Raw genomic sequence first — 8,069 nt, forward strand, 5'->3', positions numbered from 1 at the left:
AATTTGTCTAAAATTGTCTACATTATTCTTTTCTCATTTTTTGTACACCGGATTTACTACTGAGTACTTTAGTCGTTCAGGAAACTGACCATTCCCAAAGGAAAAATTACAAATATGGCTATATACGGGGCTAACATATACAGCATAGTACTTAAATATTCTGCTACGCAGTCCATCATATCCATGAGAGTCCTTAATCTTCAGTGATTTAATTATTGTCTCAATATTCCGCTTGTCTGTACCACAGAGGAGTATTTCAGAAATCAATCTCGGAAAGGCATTGGCCAAGAAAGTTATATGATTCCCTAATTCTGATTTACCAGTACCAGTAATATTTTTACTACGAACTGAATTTATATCGTCGACCATGTGCTATTCGATTTGCATACCACATACTCTTTGCCTTCCTAACAACATTTTTAAGTACCTTACAATACTATTTGTAATGGGCTGCTGTAGCTTGATTACGACATTTTGATATAATTAATGATATCCTACCAGTCAGCCACCAGGGCTGTCTATTACTGCTAGTAACCCGTTTAGAACGTTCTAATGGAAAGCAACTCTTAAAGAACATGAGAAATGTGTTAAGGAAAACATTATATTTATCATCTATATTATCGGCACTATAAACACCCGGTCACTCTTGTTCCTTGACAAGGTTTAAAAAAATCTCCATTGCTGTTGGATTAATTCCATACATAGTTCGTAATTATATGTGATATTTGTTTGAGTACAAAAGCCTTTTAGTGTTAAAATTTGTACATCATGATCTGAAAGGTCAGTCACCCTTTTACTAACAGAATGCCCATCTGGTAATGATGAATGAATGAAAATATTGTCTATGGCTCTGCTATTGTTCCCCTGCACTCTAGATGGAAAAAACACAGACTGCATCAGATCATATGGATTTAGGAGATCTACCAACATCCTTTTTCTTGCACCATCATATACATAATTTCTATTGAAGTTACCACATATAACTAATTTCTGGTACTTCCTACAAAGCGAATCAAGAACCCTCTCTAACTTGAGCAGAAATGCTCTGAAGTCAGAGTTACGAGACCTATAAACAACAATTAGAAGTATAGTTTCACTAAATTCAACTGCCCCTTCACAATATTCAAATACCCGTTCAGTGGAATGCGATAATACGTCTATGGAATCAAATGGAATACTGCTTTTTACGTACATAGTCACTCCCCCACCCCGCAAGGAACTCCCTGAAAAACAGTCACCTAATCTGTATCCTGGTAAAGGAAGCCTTTGAATTGTCAAATTATTTAAGTCGTGCTCCGATATACCATAAATTTCAGAGTCAACATCTATAAGCAGTTCACTAACTTTATCTCTAATACCTCTTATATTTTGATGACATATTTAATTCCTTCTCTACTTGGAAACATGACAGCCCCTGAATGTGAGCCCTTAGTTAGAGGGACATCCTTAAACAGGTACAACTATCAGCTGAATTCAATCTAAAAAAGGTGCAGCTCTAACACCAACTAATAAAGGAATATTTCCATGTGTGATCCCACCATCACCCACTACACTGTCACCTTTAAGTTTTGCCAGTCTCCCCTTTCCATACCTAGCGAAACCCGATCTACTGAGAGAGCGAACTGGCACCACTGAAATGTGACCCCCAGTGCCACTCAAGCCCCATGTTAACACGGCTAACAGCCGCATTAAGATGGCGCCGATCATGACGTTGAAACAGTTGCACGAAATGCATGTTAGTGCCACCAGTTTCAGTAGCTATCTTTACCAGCTCACCACCTACATCATATTCCCCGTCCCTATCAAGACTGTTCCCTGCTCCGCCCACTATCACTACCTGGTCCTCCTTCGTAAAATTCCTACATAACTCCCCTATGCTGTCAGTCACCTGAGCCAACCCTGCACTAGGCTTCACAATGCTGGTGACCTGGTACTCACTCCCCAATCTTTTCTGCAACTGCTGGCCTACACTTCTGCCGTGCGAACTACCTAGCAGCAAAACCTTCATCTTTCTGTTGGACTTTGCAACTGACCTAGGCCTCCTACCTGCTGAGGACTGCTACATGTTCCCCACATCTACAGCTACAAGAGGCTCCTCTCCACTCAACTCTGACAGTTGGTCGAATCTATTGCATATTCGCAAAGTATAACTGTCTGAATACCTCCTCCTCCTAACTGCCTTCTTGCCAACTGCCAGTTCCCATTCCCCACCACCCTGCACCCTCCTTAACCTATCTAGTTCCTCCTTCGCGCGTTGTAATTGCACCTGAAGTGCACAGATCTTACGATCTTCCTCCTATATCAACTTATTTCTACTACAGATTCTGCATTCCCAGGAAGGGATCTCGCTAGAATGCCCACTGGCTTCCCCACTGCATAACCCCCCCCCCCTCCAATGAAAATACCTTTAAAAAATCCCACACCGTAACCCACTACTCACAAACCTACGACAGAGCCCATACTTCTCACTCATGGTAAAATTTAACAGTTACTGAAAATAATTATGCGTCTACGTTACCTAAGTTGAGTTACATTAGTAGAACTATTTATAGAACTAACAATAGCGGTCTCGAAATTCTAGTATCAATACTTCTACACCACAGCTAATATCAGTATCAACAAAACTTCATAAAATTATTAGCTAAAGCCGCGGCCACTGGAACACTCAACGAAGTTAAAACACTGAATGAAAATTTTACTGAAATATTTCGCTAGAAACAATAAGAAACGTCAGCTGAAAACTAAAGCATGGAATTTACCAAACGAATTCAACGCACAGAAAACTCTCAAAAACACAGCGAGCGAACGGTTCCAAAAGTTTATTAAATCGTTATTTCGCCACAAACAGCACGAAACACCAGTGAAAACTATTATATTTAATAACTGTATAACAGTGAACAAGTAACTTGGTCATTACTTAGCTTTATAACCTCTACAGCTGCAACTGCATGCCGCAAAATGCAAACACACTACTGAGACTTGAGGCTTGGACGAAAGTGGTCATAACAGTGTTCTGCGTAATTGTGAGTCATTACGTAGGGGCTACGTGTATTCGAAGGTGGGCACACTGTTGGTGTTCGTATAGTGGATGTATCCGTAATCAAGGTAGGTGAATGGTTAAGTGTTCCAAGTTGCACCCTATCGGAGATTTATACTGCATACAGGGAAAGTCGGATGAGTATTTATTCACGTTGTTTTCAATTCCTGGCCAAGTTTCCTTCCCAAGAGAGAAACACGGCAGGGGTTCGGTAATAATAATAGTGTTCCATGGGCCGCATGATTACTCTGCAAGGTCGCATGACTGCCAAAGATTATGTGCCCATTTTGGCTGATCAGGCTACCGCAAGGTACAAGGTTGGTGAGGGTGTGTTCGAGACGACAGGGCTCCGGTCCAAACAGTTGGCATCGTCCAGGACAGGTTTTATGAGGACAACAATAAATTGTAGCATCTCCCCTGGCCACCACACGCACCAGATCTCAATATTATTGTGCCTTGAAGGCCTGCTTTGGAGAGAACAGTGCATGATCGCCATCCACCTCCATCATCGTTTCCTCAGCTTGCCACTGTTTTGGAGGATGAATGGTATAAGCTTCCCTTGAAACTCAGACAGGATCTGTATTTATCCATTCCAAGACAACTGGAAGCTGATTTGAATGCCTACACCGTATTAGGAATGGTAATGTGCTGTACTTGTGTTTTTTTCATATTTTTGTCCACCTCTGTATATACTGGAACAGTTGTACGTTGTTTCATCTGCAATGGTATTCGATAATTCTATAACGGAACAAATAGCGATGTATGTACTTCAGTGTTGGTAGTCAAACTTTTACGAAAATTCGTGGATAATATGTTACGTGTGATGCTTAAGTATCCAGCACCGTGAAGTTCCAATTTCGTCATTAGATATTAGTAAGTGGAACGGCACTGTTTCCACATACTTCTACCTCCTTCTACCTTTATCTAGAGTGACAAAAATTTACAAGTATTAACAACAGACAAAAAGCCTACTATACTTGTCGTGAACCTCGTTTCGATGTCTTCAGTTGTTGATGAAATATTAAAGTGTTCGCCATCGCCTTTTATTAAGCACCCAAATCAAGAAAATCGACAGGACGAGTTACCTTGCGAGTGTTTCTAGAAATTAATCGGGCAGAGATATGCTGAAATCTTGCTGCTGTTTCACATTAGCCATTATGATATGTTGTGAATAAGTTTCGAGGGTCAAAGAATGAAAACAGTTATTAAAAACAGGTCAAATGTTTTCTGAAATGATGTGCCTGAAAGTAAGAAATAAAACAGCGCAGCGAAACATTTGACGCACTTCATTTGCTGGGCACTGAATGCAGGCCAATTGTTTCTACATTTTATTTCTCACTTTTAAACAAAACATTTCAAAAAACGTTTAACCGATTTATTTTCCAATTTTTTTTATTTTCAGGTTTTGTTCATGAGACACGATCTTATTGACACATCATATGCTTCCCTTTCGTCTTCTGTTCTCGAAATGTCCGGAAGTTAATACTCGATTGAACGGAAGCCTTTCTGACGGTTGAATATCATAGAAATGTTACGTTTATCCCTTGAACAGATGAGCCTTTTGATCTTCATTTACATTGACAGGTAGCCGTAGCCGTTCAAGAAATATTTCAATTTGCCTCAAGTATCTAATTAAGGTTTTCTGAACGAACCTGATTACTTTCAAGCAATAAATATTTTTTTTTTTTTGCAAAGCTAGACCTCACGATGATCAATTTGATTGGACTATTTGTCCATTTTTACCACTCATCGTTTGACTATCAAAATTAGGACAAAACTCATTGTGTAATTCGTATGGAGCCTTGTTATCGTTCCGCTGAAACAACTGACCAAGAATGGGACCGAATACGGGCCTACTAAGCAGCAGAGTTTTCGAGCAGTAGGATGTTTTTTTTAAATATCTGCTATGTTCTCTATTAAGATATACAGGTTCTATGAGAAATAACTACACAAACTTTGTGAGTGTATGTCTCAGACCCAAACGGAGGAAAACGTACAAAACGCTTCAGAAAGCCCTGTGTTTTTGAGGTATTAATAAATATTTACAGTCTACGCGCCTGAAGACAAAAGCCGAACGCTGAAGTTTGTAATTGACAATAATTTTTTTTACATCGTTCACTGATATTGTTGATTTAAGTCCTACTGCGAATTCATTCATTATGTCTTCTATACCTATTGTCTGCCATAGGAGAAATGTTTACACAGTTATGTACATTTGAGCAGTATATCTCGAACATTTGACGTGATACGGTAGTGAGTTAGGACGCTGATGACCATTCAGCTGAACACCATAAATCCAACATTTTCAACAGAGTAGTGAGTTCACTGACACATTTTCAGTGTAACCATGGCTTTAAGAATTTGAAGAAATGAAGGATTTTCGCACATACGTTTATGTGGACGTATTGTTTCTTACCTCCAGGGTTTCTTAAAAGTATTTCTGATGAACGTAAGTAATATCTCTATATTACTGATATAATGTGTTGCTGTATATTTCACGGACGAGGCTTCTTTGAGTCATGATGGTGTTTGCATTTGGTGCAGCAGTCACTCCTGGAGTGTTGAAAATCCACTCGCCTACCTCGTTTAATATCACATGCAACGATTTTCCATGAACTTGCGCCCTTGAATTGTACAAGAACAGGTAGTAGGATACTATTTTCCTGCCACCCCATTTGAATATGCATTTTTGTTTGTCTTCATTGTAAACGTGTTGGCATATTTTTTAGATACCGTACCTCTCGTCTTCCACTTGAAGATAAGGTTTCAACACAATAGTGCACCCTCATCGTTGGTTTTGGACTTGATCCCTCTCGTCTTCCACTTGAGGGTAAGGTTTCAACACAACAGTGCACCCTCATCGTTGGTTTTGGACGTGATCCCTTGCTCATGTGGAATGCCAGACTTCAACCTTTCTATGTTTCCTATAGTGTTACATGAATTCGTTCATATGTAAAAGCCTGGTAGAAACTGAAAAGCCGAGCGTTTGCCTCGTTGTACAACGTGAACCAATTCTATTTGAGAGACGAGATAAAATTTTACGGGCCATTGCAACTAACTGACTTAAGACTGACGTTTAACAGTTCTTATGATCCCAACGTGTTACTGTAAGGTGTAATTATGAATATCAGTTAATGGAAAGAACTAAATATTCCTTTCTCACCATGAATCACTTTCCTCAATGTACCCTGTATAGAATCACCTACCATTTGTATAATTATGATCATAAAGTTTCGGGACATGGTATAAATCTAGCGTGACTTTACAAGAACTACAGATTCAGAATGGAGTTCTCAAAGTCTCTAACCATCATAATGTCCCGTGTCAAATTGCAGTCTCAGGCAGCGCTGTCGCAAAGCTCACCACGTCGACATCAAAACGGGAATCAAATAAAGCCGTCAGTGGGAATTACGTTCAGCTTGCGACGTGACACCGCGCCTCTTTACACCAGTCGCTTTTCATAAAATATCCGCAATGATGGTCTTCATTTTATCACGAACGTTTCTTAAGTCCGTCTAGTGACCGAACTTCATCTACATAGTAGTGATTTAGTCCAGCCCGGTCTACATCCGAAATATTTCTCGCTGATCATGCAGACAAAAATCCAAGAAATACGATTTCTCTATACTGTCTCATTTTCAGAAAACTACAACGTTTAGCTTTTCATGACTAGCGATGTCTGTCGATAAATGGATTTGCAGTACTTAAGGATAACCACATAAATTGTTGATTTCTCATAATAAATACATTAAAATTCCAGTAACTTTGTCAATTATGTACCGTAAATCATTAATTTGCAGAAATAGAGTACAAACTCATCAGAACTTGTGAAGAATAACACAACCTTATTTTCATCTAATTTCCAATCAAATGCGAAGCTGCAGTCTTCAAACTTAAACTAATTGTTGCTTGTTATAGAACTTATGGTACTGACAATCACCAAGAGTAGAGTGTAGCAGTTATATCACTTCTGATGGATACTGCGCAATTTTATCGCGAATAAAATGTTGAATATTTGTGCGGCACTAAAAAATAAGCGACCCACCACGAAGGAGTTATTACAGAGAAACAGATGATTACGATTTCAGAAAAACTGAGTGATTTATTCATGATAAACGGTTTCACAAATTGATCAGTAGATGAAGCTAATAACGTGTTGATACGCCTGTGGCCTTATGCAAGCAGTTATTCAGCTTGGCATTTACCGACACAATAGCTGGATGTCCTCCTGAGGGATATCGTGCAAGTCCTGTGCAGTTGGTGTCAGATCCCCAAAATCCCCAGCTGTTTGGAGGGCACTACCATTAATTGTCCAGACCTCCTAACTTGGATAGACATCCGAGGGCCTCGGGACTTAGCAAGCACGAAGACAAAAATTAGAAACTCTCGCCATGTACAGGCGAACATTATCTTGTTTATACTTAAGCCCAGGATGGCTTTTCATAAAGGGCAACAAAACGGAGCGTAGAATATCGTCGACGTACCGCTGTGTTTTAAGGATGCCGCGAATGACCACCAAAGTGGTCCTGCTATGAAACGAAATGGCACGCCAAACCATTAGTCCTGGTTGGTGGGCGGTATGGCTGGTGACAGTCAGGTTGGTATTCTATCGTTGTCTGGGGCGTTCCAAGACACGTCTTCGCTGGTCATCGAAGTAAAACTCATCACTGAAACTAATTCCATTCCAATCAATCACATTTCAGGCCGAAGACGTGTCTGGAGAAGCCCCGCACAGCGGTAGGATACCAACCTCACTGCCGCTCGCCATGCGACCTGGCAACAAGGAGTAATGATGTAGGGTGCTGTGTCATTTCATAGCAGGACCCCTTTGATTGTCATCCGCGACACCCTTACAGCACAGCCGTGCGTCGACGATATTCTACGCACCGTTTTGTTACCCTTCATGGCAACCCATCCTGGGCTTACATTTAAGCAAGATAATGCCCGCCCGTTCACGGTGAGAGCCTTTACCGCTTGTCTTCGTACCTGCCAAACCCTGTCACGGCGGGCAAGGCTATCGGATCTCTCTCCA

This window comes from Schistocerca nitens, chromosome 3 (genome assembly GCF_023898315.1).
Source record: "Schistocerca nitens isolate TAMUIC-IGC-003100 chromosome 3, iqSchNite1.1, whole genome shotgun sequence".
Lineage (NCBI taxonomy): Eukaryota > Metazoa > Arthropoda > Insecta > Orthoptera > Acrididae > Schistocerca > Schistocerca nitens.